This window comes from Leptonychotes weddellii, chromosome 10 (assembly GCF_054177405.1).
Source record: "Leptonychotes weddellii isolate Sample4059 chromosome 10, ASM5417740v2, whole genome shotgun sequence".
Lineage (NCBI taxonomy): Eukaryota > Metazoa > Chordata > Mammalia > Carnivora > Phocidae > Leptonychotes > Leptonychotes weddellii.
In genome coordinates, this window is record NC_138378.1 from 93246930 (window position 1) to 93264988 (window position 18059).

The window sequence follows — 18059 nt, forward strand, 5'->3', positions numbered from 1 at the left end:
ACGTTCTGCATGGAGCACTGGGTGTTGTGCACGAACAATGAATCATGGAACACTTCATCTAGAACTAATGATGTAATGTATGGGGATTAACATAAGAATAAAAAAAAAAAAAGTAAAAAAAAAAAAACTGTGGGCTAAGGGTATAGAAAATCAAGAGGGAGATGCTGGTGTTCCTGGAGTTATTAATTGAAATTATTAATAAAAAGGAAAGAACAAAACCAACATTTGCTGAAAAGGTCACTGAATCCCAAAGGGAATATACCTGGATTTGTTAAGTTTGCATTTTCCTTTCCAGTCTTGTCTATTATAAGTTAGAATAGTGATGGGAACTGAAAAGAAGATAATGTCCTAGTTTATTTTCTCAAATTAAAATCCAAAAATTATGGTAGAAGGAATATTTTCTCAAGGTCTAAATTGTGCTAGAAGGAAACAAGATCAATTGACTGATATAATGCACTGCTCATTGCAAAGGGCCTGTTGACCTTGAACAGTATTTCTGTGATCTATAGGTTGAATATGAAAACTGTAATTCTGGATAGTTCTAGAACAGTGATGCTTCTATGGATGGACATTATTATCAAATTGATGAGGCTTTACCCCATGCTAATTAAACATACATCTATGGGTTCAGTGCCTAGTCATCAATACTTATTTTTTTAATTAATAAAAATTCAGATCACTTTAATGTGCAGCCAGGGTTGTGAACCATTATCGTAGAGCAATGATTCTCAGAGTGTGGTGTAGCAGCATTAGCATCACCTGGGAACCTGCTGGGAATGCAGATTCTCTGGTCCAATTTTGACCTACTGAATCAGAAACTCTAACAGATGGAGCCCAGCATTCACTGTTATAACATGCCCTCCAGGTGATTTTAATGCATACTCAAGTTTGTGAATAATGTCATAAAGCCTTATGAAGAGTTGTAATTTTTCTAATTAAATGTTAGGTTTGTTCATTAACCAATTACAACCAGGAGGTTATGTTGGAGGTAGATAATTGTATCTATGATTCTTTTATATATACCCACGGTCTAGATAAATGTAAAACATGCACCCAGTTCTCAAGAGTATGTGCTGCTTAACTTGCTCCTGTGTATTTGAAGGTGATTTCTATGCCTAGAATGGTAGAATACCAGTCACATTCATCCTGTACCAAGTCCCTTGCCACTTAGGTGTTTTTCTGTAGTAGAGGTGAATAGAGATAGGTAAATCCCTGCCATTCACTTATTCAACAAATACTCATTGAGTGTATACTAGGTGCCAAGTATTATTCTGAATTGTGAGGATACCCAATGAGCAAAACAGACAAAGATCCTTGCCCTAGAAGAGATAATCTTCTGATGGGGAAGTCAGAAAAGAAGCAATAAACATGAAAGTATGAATTATATATTATACTTGAGAATGATAAGTACTACAGAAACTAGAGAGCAAATAGGGTAAAGAGATTCAGAATTGTGGAGGAAGAGGGGGTGAGGGAAGCCATTTGCAACATTAATAGAGTAGATAGTGTAACCCCCGGAGAGAAAGTGAGATTTGAGTGGAAGGAAGTGGAAGAGAAAGCCAGGCAGGTGTCTTTGTGAAGGGCTGTCTATGGAGAGGGAAAGAGAACAAAGCCTGTAAAATAGGAGCATGCCTGGGGTATTAGAAGACCATCATGGTGGCCAGTGTGGCTGGATCAGTGTGCACAAGCATGAGCAACGTAAATAGAGAGGAGGTGAGGGAGATAGTGGAAGACCTTGCCAGCCGTGTAGAAGGATCTGGGCTTTTACTCGGAGTCTAATAGGAAGACATTGGAGTGATATGATCTGACTTTCCTTTTAAATGGATCACTACTCGCTGGGTGAGAACAGACCATAGTACCAGGATAATAGCATTGGAATAAATCAGAAGGGTCTTGCAATAATCTAGGAAAGAAAGAATGATTGGGGTGCCTGGGTGGCTCAGTCGGTTAAGCGTCTTCAGCTCTGGTCATGATTCCAGGGTCTTGGGATCGAGCCCTACGTCTAGCTCCCTACTCAGTGGGGAATCTGCTTCTCCCTCTGCCCCCTCCCCCCACTCATACTTGCTTGTGCTCTCTCTTTCTCTCTCTCTCTCGCTCGCTCACTCTCTCTCAAATAAATAAAATCCTAAAAAAAAAAGAAAGAATGATTACTCAGATTAGGGTGCCAGCAGAATATCTCGTGTTGAGTCTAGATATATTTTGAAATTGGATCCAATAGAATTTGTTTATGAATCAGGTTAGTTAGGGAAAAAAATAGGAATCACAGATCTCTAAGGTTTTTGGCTTGGGCAACTGGAAGGATGTTGGAAAGGAAAAAAGTATTGAAAATACAAAAAAGATGATTTGTAGTAGTAAGACTATACACAGTATCATCTCTCTCCTTAAGCCTTCCTTAAAGTGTTCATTCTCAATGCTGAAAGATGGAACGCCAGCCCTTTACTCCCCTGTGCTCTGTGCCAATGGATGGCTGAGTTTAAGAATCATGGTATTTATGTCCTTTAAACTGCTCACAGTACTTTCTCTACAGGATACATCCATACCTAATAGATTTTTATTCATTTATTTATATATTTAACCAATACTCATCCAGCCCTAGGAGATGGGGAGGCGCTGGTGATGAATTCCTAACACGACAGACAGGGTGCTGCTAATGTGGAGCCCATGGGAAATGAGATAACTCGATCACGCAGGACCCTGCGCTGCAGCTTGACAAAGTCATTTTATTCCTCTGCCTTTCCTGTACTGCCTGACTGATACCTTAAAAAAGTCAACCTCCCTAATTTGGTGCCAGATCATGACTGATTTTGGAAAAGAGTACCTGTGTGGCACACATTAACATATGTGTGGGCAATGCTGTATTTCACACTGTGAGACAATGTAGAGAGAGGTAACCAACCTTCAGTGAAGCCATTAAGGAGAATGGATAACATGAACCTGTCTGAAATGACTCAGGCAAATTACTTCATTCTTTCTGAACAAGCTCTATGCATATGAGACACATAAATATGTCTTACCTGGCTATAGTAATACAGAAAGTTAACAAAGAGATTGGACCTACAACCTCTTAAAAAACAAAAGCTAATTTCTTAGCCCCCAAAAGGAAGACCCTAAGTTGCATGTAGGAAAATAATAATACTCCCTAGACCCTGATTTATTTAAAAGACCATTTGTGCTTCCAAATCAGGCTTTTGTGGGTTTACAGATATTAGCAAAATGATTTCTGTGAAAAACCAAAGACTTTATTGACATATTTAAGTTTCCTAGATGATTGAAAATGTTGTATGCTTTAAAGACCAATATCGAAAAAAGGTATCATTAAAAACTATTATTTTCAGGGCGCCTGGGTGGCTCAGTCATTAAGAGTCTGCCTTTGGCTCAGGTCATGATCCCAGGGTCCTGAGATCGAGCCCCACATTGGGCTCCCTGCTCGGGGGAAGCCTGCTTCTCCCTCTCCCACTCCCCCCGCTTGTGTTCCCTCTTTCGCTGTGTCTCTTTCTGTCAAATAAATAAATAAATAAAATATTAAAAAAAAAACACCAAACTATTATCTTCTATAGCTACAGACCCATTTTTCCCAAGTACTTAGGCCTCTGTGATTTCGCTACCGCCCAAAGTGTGTTATGAAAAAACTTGATGAATTAGGTGTAATTTATGCATAATTTGACAAGATTCTTCTCTTTGTTAGTTCAGAGGACCTTTCTGATACAGGAAGATAAAATAAAAACATTACATTTTGAATTATCCTTTGGGGAAAAATTGTATGCCTGAGGGCTGTACCCGTAGAAAAATGATGGGTTCCCAGAATATTATTACAAGACATATTCCTCCCTCTTCATTCCCTCTCCAGCCCCAGTAATAACAGAAACAAACAAACAAACAAAATACTGCAGAAGAACTACTTTCAGAGACATGATTTAGCCAATTCAAGTGCAATATGTATCATCCTACAACACTACAGACATCCTTAGAAAAATGATCTGATAGTATCAGTACCATAGCCATGCTCCCCTTCTGTGCAACACTGCCCAGGGAGCCCAGCGAGCTTGGAGTGCCAGGCTGTCAGTCAGAACTTGAGGATGTGCCAAACCTGTGCAGAGCACCATGGCTTTCACTATAGGACCTCAAGGGAGATGTGTATTTTTGTGTGTTTCCAGAGGATCCAGAAAATTCAGGGAATTCTAGCGGATAGCATAGAGAAGGTATGTGGAAGAAGAGACAGATTTTCTAGGAGAGATTATTATGTGAAGCCTGACCTAGGATAATCTTCGGAATGGAAGAATGCAAAACTGGTTCTAACTGTCCTAGGATATATCTGTGTGATCCACAACCGTAACTCTGCAATAACGTGTACATTATCAGCAATGCATATAGGTTTCAATTGGATCTTTGAAAAGATCCAGGTCGTTGTTTTAGAATATGATACATTTATATATGTATGTTTGTATGCATGCATGCCGACACATAGTCCATACAAACCAGTACAGACATGCAGGGGTCAACTGATAGGAGAATCCTGAAACTTCTCAGATGGATGGATAAAACTGGTTGTATTCTGAAAAGGAAAGCACAGTCTATTTTGCACGGTTTATGTCCTTATAGGGCTGAAAATCCTCTCTGGATGCCTAAACTCAGTTTCCAAAGACAGTCTCTGCTTCGCTCTGGCACATTATGCTTATCACAGAATTATGTTTTCTTCAAAGTTATTACTTGAGAGAAGAACAGATGCCAAATATATATGTATATATAAAAAAACTTCCGAATATCTAATTTTTCTTCACGGATCAAGTAAATTTTTAAAAAAAAATTTTTTGAATTGATATTTTGGATGGCATTCAATGTTCTTCTCTTTAAATTTTAAGAGTCCTGGATATCTTGCCAGGCACATAAACCAAATTGTATTGGAACTGCAACACTTTAATAAGAAGCCTCAGTTATTGCCTCCCCCATCCCCACGTGTCAGGACTCTCGTTTATTGGAGCCATCTTTTACCAAGCTGCCAACTTCCCCTTTTGCTAAATGCTCATAAAACTCCATCTTCTCATTGACTCTGTTCTTGAGTTCACGTTTTGTTCCTCAAGGATCCATTCTCTGATTCTGATCATCTTTTTTTTTCTCTTTAGTTTTTGCCACTCACACATCCTACACACTCTACCTAATGTCACTCAAGAATCGCCTTTACCTCTTGGAGACATTGCCATTTACATTACTAGGACAAGGGCTCTAGATGTGAAAGCTCTTTCCTTAATTCAAATAGCAAAAGCAGTCTTATTAAATTGGAGTTACAGCCAGCCACAATGAACTTCTCTTCAGACCAAACACCTCTTTTATCCTGTCTGCCCTTTCTTTCCAAAAAGAATGTTCATGTCTGTAAGTAGTGGTGACAGGTCTGGAGAAGATGAATTTCATAATATTGTGGAAAAGAACAATAATAAAAGAAATATTTCACTCTGTTTTTACTGACTCCCCAGAGAATACATGAAATTAAATGAGTTATTTAAATAAAGCACCCTAGGTCAAATGGTTCTAGCTCAAAAAAAAGTTCCAATTCAAAAAAAAATAATAATAACAGTAACTTTGTAAAGGAGAAAAAGTTTTTTTTTTCTTTTTTAAGGCAGAAGTTCTGTTTTTTCAAAAGTAATCTTAAGTAGAGGAGGACCAATGTAAAGTATGCCAGCTTTTCTAGTCAAAAAATACACAGGTGAAAGTTGCAGGCCTTCCCTCCCACTCACAAGTCCTCAGTCTCCTCAAAGTCAGTAGTGAAGGACTTTATTAAAATCACTGAGGAATCTCAGAGCATATTTTGAAAACAATAGTACTAAGTGATACCAAGCTCTGAAGGGCAATGTTTATGATTTGGGAAAATCTCCTGATGATGTATCTTATCTGGTAATTGCTTAAAATTATTACCTGAATATCTATGCTTCAGAAGAAGACATATTTAAGGGGAAAATGGCATTATAAACAGGTTTGCCTATCAGATTGTATGTTAATATTTTCCAAGAACGGGTCCAAAACTGCCTAACTCATTGCCACATTGAACTATATTCTGTTTAAATAACTGGTAAATTGTAGTCAGATTCCAAAAGTATCACTTCAGCTGTGGTTCTCAACGGACAAATATATGAGGAGACCTAATACCAAGCAATAGACCCTCCTGTGGAAATAAGTTTTGCAACTGGTTTTATTTTGGCACAAATGGCAGCTTTGGTAATTTTCATTGCTCTTACTAATGTCATTTTACTGGAGATCACTGGGGACCATGAAAGGTGGTACTACTTCTGTGATCAAATAGCATTACTTAAGTTCTTTTTCCCCCTTTCCATAGAAAAGATTTGATCTGAAGTAAAAATTTCATATGTCTAAGGTAGCTACATTTTCTCTGATATGAAAATGTAGTTCATATTAGGATTCTTTAAAAAATTAACAAATATATATATTTCCTACCATTTGCTCTTGTTTGTTCTTCCCTAAAGACCTATTCTTCTACATGACACGTTCAATGGTTCAGTGTTGATTTCAGGATAACATCAAGGGTCACCAGCTTCCTTCATAAAACGTTTGAACAAAATATCCCTACTACAGTCAGGCTCTATCATTTTTGTAGTACTGGATACTTCTGCCTCTACAGTTTTGTTGGTGTCCATGTGAGCCCATTTTGACAGATTACATTTGCTGCTCCTTATAGAGGTACTAAATCAAATGCCTACCGATATTTCAGCCATTTCAACATCATGTCCTAATTAAACTTGTTCAGTCAATGGCATTCACCGTGTTTTGAAACCATATTATATTTAATCAGTAGCTCTCATATGATGCATACATACCATGCGAGGAAAAAGAATCATGCTCTTGCTTAAACATGTTAAAAGACGCCATTGATTATGAAGTCTTGATAAAACAACTTTTCCATTTGAAGAAAACCGATTCAATGTCTAGGTAGAAAATCCTGACTGAGAATGTCAGAAGAAATGATAAAGAAATAACTTTTTGATTTCACTTTTGAAGAAGATTCAACAAATTACCAACCTTTGGAAAGGGGAGGCAGAAATTCCAAAGATTATGATCTATCCTTTGAGATAATATTAAAATAGCTGTGAGGATAGAGTAACTAGACAGTGCTCGCTTCTCATCTTTTTTTTTTATGAGAGTTTTGTTTACTAAGTGTTAATTTTAATAGTTGAGAGTTATGAGTTAGAAGCAAAAGTCTCTTAAATGCAGGAGAGATATTGGATTACCATCATTTGCCTTTCTTTGGTCTCCATGGGTAACAAGAATATGAAGATCAAATAGGCAGAGGATTTCAACAGAACTTCAATATAAATTCAATATTAAATTAAAAGAAATAACATTTAAAAAATTGGGACATACTGGGAATTACCTTAGTCACCTCATTCTTATCTTTGTGTGTCTGGCTTATTTCACTTAGCACAATGTCCTCAAGATGCGTACGTGCTATCGCAAATGGGAGGATTTTCTTGTTTCACCTAATTGTGAAATTTTTCAGTCATTTTTTCAGTTGCTTTTTCTCCTCCATTTACCTCTCTTTGGCAGGGCCTCTATTTACAAATATATTTAGCATTTTGATATCCCACAGATCCTTAAGTTTCTATACATTAAAAAAACTTTTTTCTTTAACTGTTCTTAGGATTAGAAAATATTATTGATCAAATTTATTGACTGCCATCTCTATTCTGCTGGTAAGCCCATCCAGTGAATTTTTAATTTCAGATATTTTATTTTTTCGGTTCTTGATTTGTATTTAATTATTTTTCAGTAGATTCTAGTTCTTTGTGAGATTTATCTCTTTATTTACTATGAGCATGTTACCCTTAACTGCATTCCAAGTGTTTTTTTTTTTTTAATAAAGATTTTATTTATATATTTGACAGAGAGAGAGACAGTAAGAGAGGGAACACAAGCAGGGGGAGCGGGAGAGGGAGAAGCAGACTTCCTGCCGAGCAGGGAGCCCGGTGCGGGGTTCAATCCCAGGACCCTGGGATCATGACCTGAGCCGGAGGCAGATGCTTAACGACTGAGCCACTCAGGCGCCCCTCCAAGTGTTTTTAATAGCTATTTAAAGTCTAAAGTCTTTTTCTGTTAATTCCAATATCTGGGTCATCTCAGAATTGGCCTCTGTTAAGTATATTTTTTCTTGAAAATGTGTTGCCTTCTCCTGTTTTATTTATGTCAAGTGTATTTTTATTTTTGTATCCTGAACTCTGCAAATGTAGTATCATGGAAACTCAGGATTACTTTATATTATTACAGAGTGTTGATATTTTTGTTTTAGTGTGCAGTAATTTTATTGGACTCAAATTTGTCGTCTTTTTCTTTTGGATTGCAATTCAAATCTCATTTTTCCCCCTGTAGCATGGCTGTTTGCTACCTGCCCCACACATGCATGGTCAGGGCTATCAGAGACTTAGGTAGAATGTATACACAGAATTTAGGACTCCCTTTGCTATTTATTCAATTTCTGTGATTCCCTCTGTACTTTCCAACAGATGTGGTTACCCTTATCCTTGACTTCTGGTCCATCAGGTCAGAAAGATCCTGGGTACCAGTGAGTCCAGCAGCTGGACTCAGATTAAAAGCTAAAAATATAGAAAACTCACACCTTTCTGGACTCTTCTTCTAAGTTGTGACTGTCATCCAGAATCTCTCTGCTTTTCTTTACTCTTCAGAGACTTCAAGAAGGAGTGTGTGTGTGTGTGTGTTTCCCAGAACTTATGGTTGTTGTCTACAGGAGAGTCAGTCTGTTAGTAGTTTACTGAACCACAGTGGAAACAAAACTTCCATTAGCATAATACAAATATGGCAAATTTTTGTACTGGCAAAGGAAGACCAATACTTTGCATGTATGTGGTTGCAAAAATTCTACATTTATGTAGTTGTTTTGGTATATATTTAAATAAATCCCTGTCATTTATAAGTAGTATTTTTTTCAAGTATTTAAGGAAAATCTATAATTTAAAAATGTACTAATATAATTATTTAATTAACCTATAAGTGGGAAAACTTAATAAACATCTTACTATATAGCCCCCAAATATTTAATCAAATCACAATCCCTAATGAGAGATCAGAAAAATACATTATGTGATTTCAATGGTAAAACATTAGAAGCATTATTATTAAATTCAGGAACATGGGGGTGCCTGGGTGGCTCAGTTGTTAAGCATCTGCCTTCAGCTTAGGTCATGATCCCAGGGTCCTGGGTCAAGCCCTGCATTGGGCTCCCTGCTCGGCGGGAAGCCTATTTCTCCCTCCCCCCTCCCCCTGCTTGTGTTCCCTCTCTCGCTGTGTCTCTCTCTGTCAAATAAATAAATCAAATCTTAAAAAAAAAAAAATTCAGGAACATGAAGATTATACACACCTTCTTACTGAACCAATTCAGTTAGACAAAAACAAAATTTATATCTACCTATTAAAAAAAGAGGTGGCACAACTTTTGAGTTTTGTCTGAATATTTTTTAACAACCCTCCAAATGAATTAAATAAGAAAGTATTAGGAAAAATATAATTTGGTAAGTTAGCCAATTACTGAATGAATCTACAGAGTACGTGATTTTTAATATTATAATAATAACCAATGAGAAAATATAATAAAATAATTAATAGTAATATAAGAAATAGAAATCTACATCTTCCCAAGAAATGTATAGCACATATTAAAACTCTACAAAACTTTACTGGGGGTCATTTAAACTAATTTAAGGAAGGCAAAAATTGTAAACATATTATCCATAAAGAAACCTATAAATTTAATGATATCTCAGTTAAATATTATTTCAGGAAATGTTTTTTGGTTAATTTGCAAAATAATTTTTTTTATTATGTTATGCTAATCACCATACATTTGGATGTAATGTTCCATGATTCATTGTTTGCATATAACACCCAGTGCTCCATGCAGTACGTGCCATCTTTATACCCATCACCAGGCTAACCCATCCCCCCTGCAAAATAATTTTAAAGTTTACCTAGAAATATAAATATGTTAGAAAAGCCTGGGAAGGGATGCCTGGGTGGCTCAGTCGGTTGAGTGTCTGCCTTCTGTTCAGGTCATGATCCCAGGGTCCTGGGATTGAGCCCCAGGTTGGGCTCCCTGCTCAGTGGGGAGTCTGCTTCTCCCTTCTGCCCCTCCCCAACTCGTGCTATCTCTCTCTCTCTCCCTCTCTCTCTCGCTCGCTCTCTCGCACTCTCTCTCTCAAATAAATAAATAAAATCTTTATTTTTTTATTTTATATTTTAAAAGATTTTATTTATTTATTTGAGAGAGAGAGCATGATGTGGGGCTCGATCCCAGGACCCTGGGATCATGACCTGAGCTGAAGGCAGACGCTTAACTGACTGAGGCACCCAGGTGCCCCATAAATAAAATCTTTAAAAAAAATAAACTGCTTGCTAAGTAGATGACCAATAGCCTTAAAAAGAAGAAGAAGAAGAAGGAAAAGAAGAAAAAGCGCCTGGGAAATTCTGGAAAGAGGAATAATGAGGGAGAAATGTCTTGTCAAGTTAAAATACAGTACTTAAAACAATTGAGTATCGAAGAGGGAATATACTAAATGATAACTGGAAGAAATTATCAGTTATCAAAATAGACCTAAATACATATAATCACTTAATGCTTAATGAAGTTGGCTTTTTAACACACTGGGGAAATGTATTTGTTTTCTAAAAGTTAATGAAACAAATGGCTTGCTTTTTTTGAGGGGGGGAAGAAAGAGGTAGATTTATAATTCACTAATTGTTCTGAAAAAAAATCCAGATAGATCAGATATTTAACTATATTTTCAGTTTGTGTTCACAGTGATTGACTTTTACCTGTTACATAGATTTGTAGGAATTCTGAAAAGATAGCACTGACCTGAAGAGAATGAGGTATGGGGACTGCAAATGCTGCCGGCTATTTATCCTATAAATTAGGAAGCCCCATGAGTATATCTCCATATTTTAAATGATATTCCAGGAGTTGGAGGATTTGTTGATCAACATGAATAAGATTCTGGTCACCTATTGCTGGAAAAGGTACCAGCATGGGGAAAAAATGTTAGTGAAGGCTACAGGAAGTCTCAAATACTGGGGGAAGGATTGGGAGGAGAAAGTGATACAGGGGCACAGTGCTTAAGGTTCAAACTAAAGATTCAATTCTCAGATGACCTCATTTACACTTTAGAACCACAGGATTTAGGGTTCTTGTAATTCATTGAGATTTACTAGGTCAAAATATAATTTTTTGTCATGGTATTTTTGTATAGCAAAAGATTACATTTCCATTTTGAAAAACAAAATCTATTCACTCTTCTTATTCCCACATTCATTTTTAAAAAGATGTATTTAGGGGCACCCGGGTAGCTCAGTAGTTAAGGGTCTGCCTTCAGCTCAGGTCATGATCCCAGGGTCCTGGGATCGAGCCCCTCATCAGGCTCCCTGCTCTGCGGGAAGCCTGCTTCTCCCTCCCCCACTCCCGCTGCTTGTGTTCCCTTTCTCGCTGTCTCTCTCTTTATCAAATAAATGAATAAAATCTTAATAAAAAAAAAGAAACATAAATATAATAAAAACAAAATAATATTAAAAAAATAAAAAGATGTATTTATTCATTTTGGGAGAGAGAGGGAGGAAGGGAGAGAAAGTAAGCAGGGAGAGGGGCAGAGGGAGAGAATCTCAAGCAGACTCCATGCTGAGCATGGACCTGGATGTGGGGCTCGATCCCATGACCCCAAGATCACAACCAGAGCCGAAACCAAGAGTCGGACACCCAGTGAACTGAGATACCCAGGCACTCCTCCCACATTCATTTTTAATTCATCTCACAACCTCAGAAGTTGAGTTGACTTCCTCTCTTTTTTATATTATTGCACATAGCACTCACATTTTCCATTGTCACTGTCTCCTACCTCAACACATTTTTCTCTCTGTTCTTTGCCTTTGTCTTTTTGTCTTTTAGTCTTAGAAGAGTGAGTTCACACTTAAGTGATCTCTGCCCACTCTTGCCATTTTCTTTCCACTGGCTTTGTCCTTAAGTCCCTACCATTTGACTTTCCTCCCCAGCAATTTTCTCACAAGACCTAAATATTAAAGCCAAAAATATGTTAAAAAACAATGCCTCAGCCCTTCTACTAAGCTTTATGGTCACAGTCTTCACAGCTATTTATAGTTCATGAATCATCTTATCCTTCTTAACCAACCCCACTCCTTCTACAACTCTTCCATCAGTGATAATAGCATCCAACCAATTAACCCTTTCTCTCAAATGTCAGTATACATGTTTGAAATACTCTGCCAAATTTCATATTTGTAATTACAAGAGGGAAGTGAGATTTTTCAAGGAAAAGAAATGGCCAAAAAAGAAAACTAAGTGTGAGTTAGAAAAGAAGGCAAATAAAGAAATACTTGCTAGTTGAATCCTGACCCTCTCTGTCAGCTTCTACTGCCTTGCATGGGCATAGTGATCTTGCCATGTTTTAGAGCCTATGGTCTATCATTCAAGATGACTTTTGTAGAGCTTTGCATTCTTGTAGCCTGTGTTAAAAAAGCTTTTTTTTTTATCTTTCAAAGTATTAAAGTAAGTAGTAACAAATGTTGATAAAAATGTCAAATTATACATGTCCAGCATCACAACTTTTGAAGATTTTTAACACTTCCCAATCCCCGTGGCAAAGTGAGCATGTAAGTCCCAGAAAGTTAAAGACCAATTTACAAGTAACATACCAAAGCTGAAACCTACAAAATTAATAGAAATGTGGAATAGGCCAAAGCTCAGTGAACACATGAAACGGAGAGCTCAACATTGACTATTTTCAAATTGTATAATGAATGAGCAGTCAATTTCAGAATAGCTAATCAACTCTTGTTAATATATTCATAATGAGGTGAAGTATTCTGAAAAACCCAATGTATATGACCAGCTTATGGATAGACCTCATGGGCTCCCTTCCAAAAAAGACATCACTAACCTGCTGGACTTGAATCAGTTAGGGAAATAAAGGATCCAACTAGACTATGACTCTGGGCAAAGAGACAGATAAGATCTAGGCAGGAACCCAGGACTATCACAGTGCAGAAGAGAGATCAGCTGTAGTGAATGCTCTTGTGTGCCATCAAGATTCTCTCTTTGGGACAGAGGCTTTCATTCCCCACTAAGATGTGTTTCCTGTTGATGGCTTACAGCTGAGTTCCTCCCCAGGCTTTGCCTCAGGATAAAAGGATGTACCTTGTCAAACTTATGCCTATGCCTCATCCCAGGTAGCCTACATCTAATGACTTCTGATGGGGGGATACAAGGACCCAGCCTCTTGCTTCACATTGGGAAAACTCTGAAAGGCCAGTCAAGCCCCAGGTTCACTCTGGAATGGGCTGAGGCTTTTGCTACTGCATCATAGTTGAGGTTCCCCCTGAAACGAATCCTGCTTTCTTCATTTTCTTGTTTTCACCAAGTACACTGTTACAGACTGAATGTTTGTGTCCCACCAAATTCATATGTTGAAAGGTGGGGCCTGTGGGAGGTGAGATTAGATCACAAGGGTAGAGCCTTCATAAGTGGGATTAGTGCCCTTATAAAAGAGACTCCAGGGAACAGTCTGGCCCTTACCCTCTGTGAGAACACAGGGAAAGGATGACTATCTATGAACCAAGAAGTGGATTCTCTCCAAACACCAAATCTGCTGGCATTGTGATCTTGGATTTCCCAGTCTGTCTGTTGTTCATAAGCCACCCAGTCTATGGCATCCTACTATAGCAGCCTGAACTGAGACAAACACTCCCCTATAAACTTCCTGCATTGTAATCATTCTCAGAGTCTGTTCCTGGGGAACCCAAGCTAAGATATCAGGGTTGGGTTCCAGTGCTATGGTGGATAAGAAGAATGTTAGAGATCATCTAATCAGTCTCCTTTTGCAGAATACAGGTTGAAGTCCAATCCACGGACAAGGGTTGCTACCTAGGAATCTGGAACTCATCCCCAGAGCACCCATCTCAGAAGGGCTGGAAAGGGGTTGTACGAAAAGAATCAATAGGAAAAAGGAGAACCAGTCAACAATCTTGTTTGCTTTTTGGAGGAATAAAAAAACAACAAAAAAACCCCCCAGAAAAACAAACAAACAAACAAAAAAATAGAAATGAGCTCTAAACGTGAGCTTGCCTCTTGCTAACTGTGTGATCAAAAGTGATTGCTGGTATTTTCCTCTGCAAAACAGGGATACAGAAGCTGATTTTGAGTAATATTTGTGAAGTGCTTAATTGTTACAAAAAATAAGCAGCACCTCCTTATGTTTACAACTATTACCTCATTTAATTCTCCACATAATATGTAAGGTAGCATCTTTTGCCTGCAACAGTGAGTAATTAAGTAGCATAAGAATGATGGAAAGAAAGAAACCAAAAGGTATGAAATGGTCAGTAGGTCACAGTTTGGGAGGAAGAAGAGATCAAATGGCCCAGAAGGTCAAGTAGCTTTAAGGGACAGAGCAGAACTTGGAACAGAGGTCTCCTGGAGCTCTTACCCTACTCCATTCTCTAGTATTCAATAAATACTTGATTTTCTTAAAAATTCATCATATGAGACAAAAAAGAAAATCTCTCATGCACAAACATTTAAAAGAAAATGTTTTAAGAGAAATACAATAAAACCCCATAAAAATCATTTGAATAATTGGGGATGAGGAGCTTCTAGAACTATGTTCTTATAAGTTCTCTACCTCCATAATTCTATACTTAAAAGAAAGCTATTAGTCACCATACCCATACTTTGGGAAAAAAAAAAGTGATACTGTGTGGGAAGTGTTGTTTTTTTCCTAATGGAATACTCTCTTTGCATGAGTGATCATTAACAGAAAGAGACATGGAGGCTCTTAGCAATTTTTATTTGCACAGTAATTGAGAAGGAAAGAGTTCAATTTTTTCAGTTTTTTATGGAAGGTGCCCTACTTGGTAATTAATTGACAGTGTATTTCGTGATTGTTCTATATTAATGGAATAAGATAATCTATTCTCTTTTTTGAATTATACCTTGATGGCTACTTATTCTGGGAAACAAAAAATTTTTCACATTTTCATCCTAATAACATTAAAAACAACTGGGACATACTGGAGGGTAATTCAGTCACCTCATTCTTCCATTCCTGTGCTCCTCTAGCAAATTACCTTTGGTTTTGTCATTGGAGGAGCATAATCATAGAAGGTGACATCAGTAATGTCACTGGCTGGTCATCCAGACAATGCCTTCTGGCAGCACCTTTGTGATATGACATCAGTTTTGCACCTAACCTTCAGTTTCATGGGCTTTGAAGCATTTGTTAGTATCCCTAAGATAATCTAAGACAGGGAGATGGATTTACATTCACCAAACTATCAAGAGAACAGAATGTACATGTATTGATTTCCACTGAAAAAAAATAGAATGGAATGTCCAAATGAGCTTATCCTTTTATTCACTTTCTGAAAGCTGCATCTGATAATAATAATAAAGTAATAAATATTACTTTAATTAAAAACAACTTTCTAATTATTATCAGATGCAGCAGAATTTTTTTTTTTAAAGATTTTATTTATTTATTTGACAGAGAGAGACACAGCGAGAGAGGGAACACAAGCAGGGGGAGTGGGAGAGGGAGGAGCAGGCTCCCCGCTGAGTGGAGAGCCCGATGCGGGGCTCGATCCCAGGACTCTGGCATCATGACCTGAGCCGAAGGCAGACGCTTAACGACTGAGCCACGCAGGCGCCCAGATGCAGCAGAATTTTTAATTAAAAATTTAATTAAAGTGAAGTGGGATACTTTCTATGGATTTTTGACATCAGATTTTAATAGTCTGTTGCATCCATCTCCACAGTCAGGACATATGCTAAGCAGACCACAAGCTAATGACGGTTGTCCAGAGGACCTCCACCATGAGACACTGAGGAATAAACTGCCAGCTTCTCTTTCTGACTCGGGCATTTCTGTTTCTAATCAACCATCAACCTTCAGTGGCTATCCTTTTCCTTTTTGTTTATTAATAGCATTGTCTTAGTCATAATTTAAACATGCTAAGGTAGTCATATTTTGATAGAAACTACACCCTCATCTCCTGGTTAGGACCGCCTATTTCTAAGAAATAATTACTTAGGTGGGTGTTTTTCCATATGGCTGAGTTCATCCGTTTACATATTGATTTTCTGCGATCTATTCTCAAAAGTTTAATAGATTTTCAAGTTCTGAAGAAAACTGGTTCTTGTGATCTTGGACTTCCCAGCCAGTCATTGTTCGTAAGCCACCCAGTCTATGGTTTTATGTTACTCTTTCGAATGTGACTGAAAAGTCAATCTTTTTATCTATTCCTCCCTTGTGGTTTATAGTCTATACGATCTTGTAGTAATTTTATTTTATTTATTTTTTTTAAAGATTTTATTTATTTAATTGACAGAGAGAGACACAGTGAGAGAGGGAACACAACCAGGGGGAGTGGGAGAGGGAGAAGCAGGCTTCCCGCTGAGCAGGGAGCCCAATGCGGGGCTCGATCCCAGGACCCTGGGATCATGACCTGAACTGAAGGCAGACACTTAACGACTGAGCCACCCAGGCGCCCCTTGTAGTAATTTTAAAATTGTTTATATATTCAATATTTTAAATATATCATCTTTTAACATGGTCCAAAACTCAAACAAAAATCAAAACATACAGAAAAATATCTCTTGTTCACCTTTGTTCTCCACTTTTCCTTTTCCTACTACTTCCATTCTACAAACACCAGTTAATCTCTCCTGTATCTTTCCATAGTTGGTGGATACAAACAAATATAAATATATATTTGCTTAGTTTCCCTTACTACACAAATGCTAGATTACTGCATGTATTGCTCTTTCCTACTTTAAAATTTAGCAAGATGCTTTGGAAAGCTTTTCAAATCTGTGCACAGAGACTACTCATAATTTTTTCCAGGCATATAGTATTCTAGTGTATTAATGTATCATAATTTGTTCAATCAGTTCTTTATTAATCAATATTTACTTTTTTCTGTTTTTTTTTTTTAATTTTAACAGCAACATGATGAATAACCCTGAGCATATGTCATTTCCTCTAACTGGTATTAGACTTGCTATGCTAAAGGACATGTACCAGTGTATTTTTAGAGATATTACCAAATTTCCCTCCATATGGTTTGTACCATTTTATACTCCCACCAGTAATTTATGAAAGTACGTTTCCAGAGCATCTTACCAACTTCTGATTTTTGCCAATTTGTTATGTGAAAATGGCATCTCATTGGAATTTCAATTTACCTTTCCCTGTAAGATTAGGAGTAGAATTAAATTTATTTGTTGAGCAAATATTTATTGAGTCTTCACTAAGTGCCAGCCTCATTCTAAGTAATGGGAATATAAATGTGTACTGAACAGAAAAAAATCACATAGGTTTGTGATTATACATATATTCAAATATATAATTATATACTATATTAGATGGTGATAATGATGAAGAAATAAAAATAGAATGAAGTGAAGGGGGAATGAGAGTCAATATAAGATTTCATTGGTAGAATTATATCTGGGCAAAAACTTGAAGAAGAAGAAGAGGGAGTGGCCTAACCAAATATCTGGGGAAAATGAGTTCCAGGTAGAAGGAAAAACCAGAGCAAAGTTCTCAAGCAGGGAGAGTATCTAGCATTGTGGAGGAATACAAAGGAGCTCAGTGTGACTGGAGCAGAAATGCAGAGGGGAAGAGTGGTTGAAGTTGACAGAGAGATAGTGAAAAGCCACAATGCATAGGGCTTCATAGACCAGTTAAAGGATTTTGACTTTCATTCTGGAAGAAATGGAAAGCTGTTGAGGAATCTGAGCAAAAGAGGGATGTGGATTTGATCTGTCACATATTTTAAAAGGGTTCCTCCAGTTGTTATTAGAATTGTCCATACACCAACAGACACATGAAAAAGTGCTCAACATTACTCAGCATCAGGGAAATCCAAATCAAAACCTCAATGAGATACCACCTCACACCAGTCAGAATGGCTAAAATTAACAAGTTAGGAAATGCCAGATGTTGGCCAGGATGCGGAGAAAGGAGAACAAACCCTCCTAC

At 37.4% G+C, this 18059-nt stretch overlaps 1 pseudogene; it reads right to left on the reverse strand.

The window, feature by feature from the left end:
• Positions 1-6876, reverse strand: part of LOC102746727 (Y-box-binding protein 1 pseudogene) — an 11814-nt pseudogene extending 4938 nt beyond the window's left edge.
• Positions 6877-18059: the final 11183 nt, after the last annotated feature.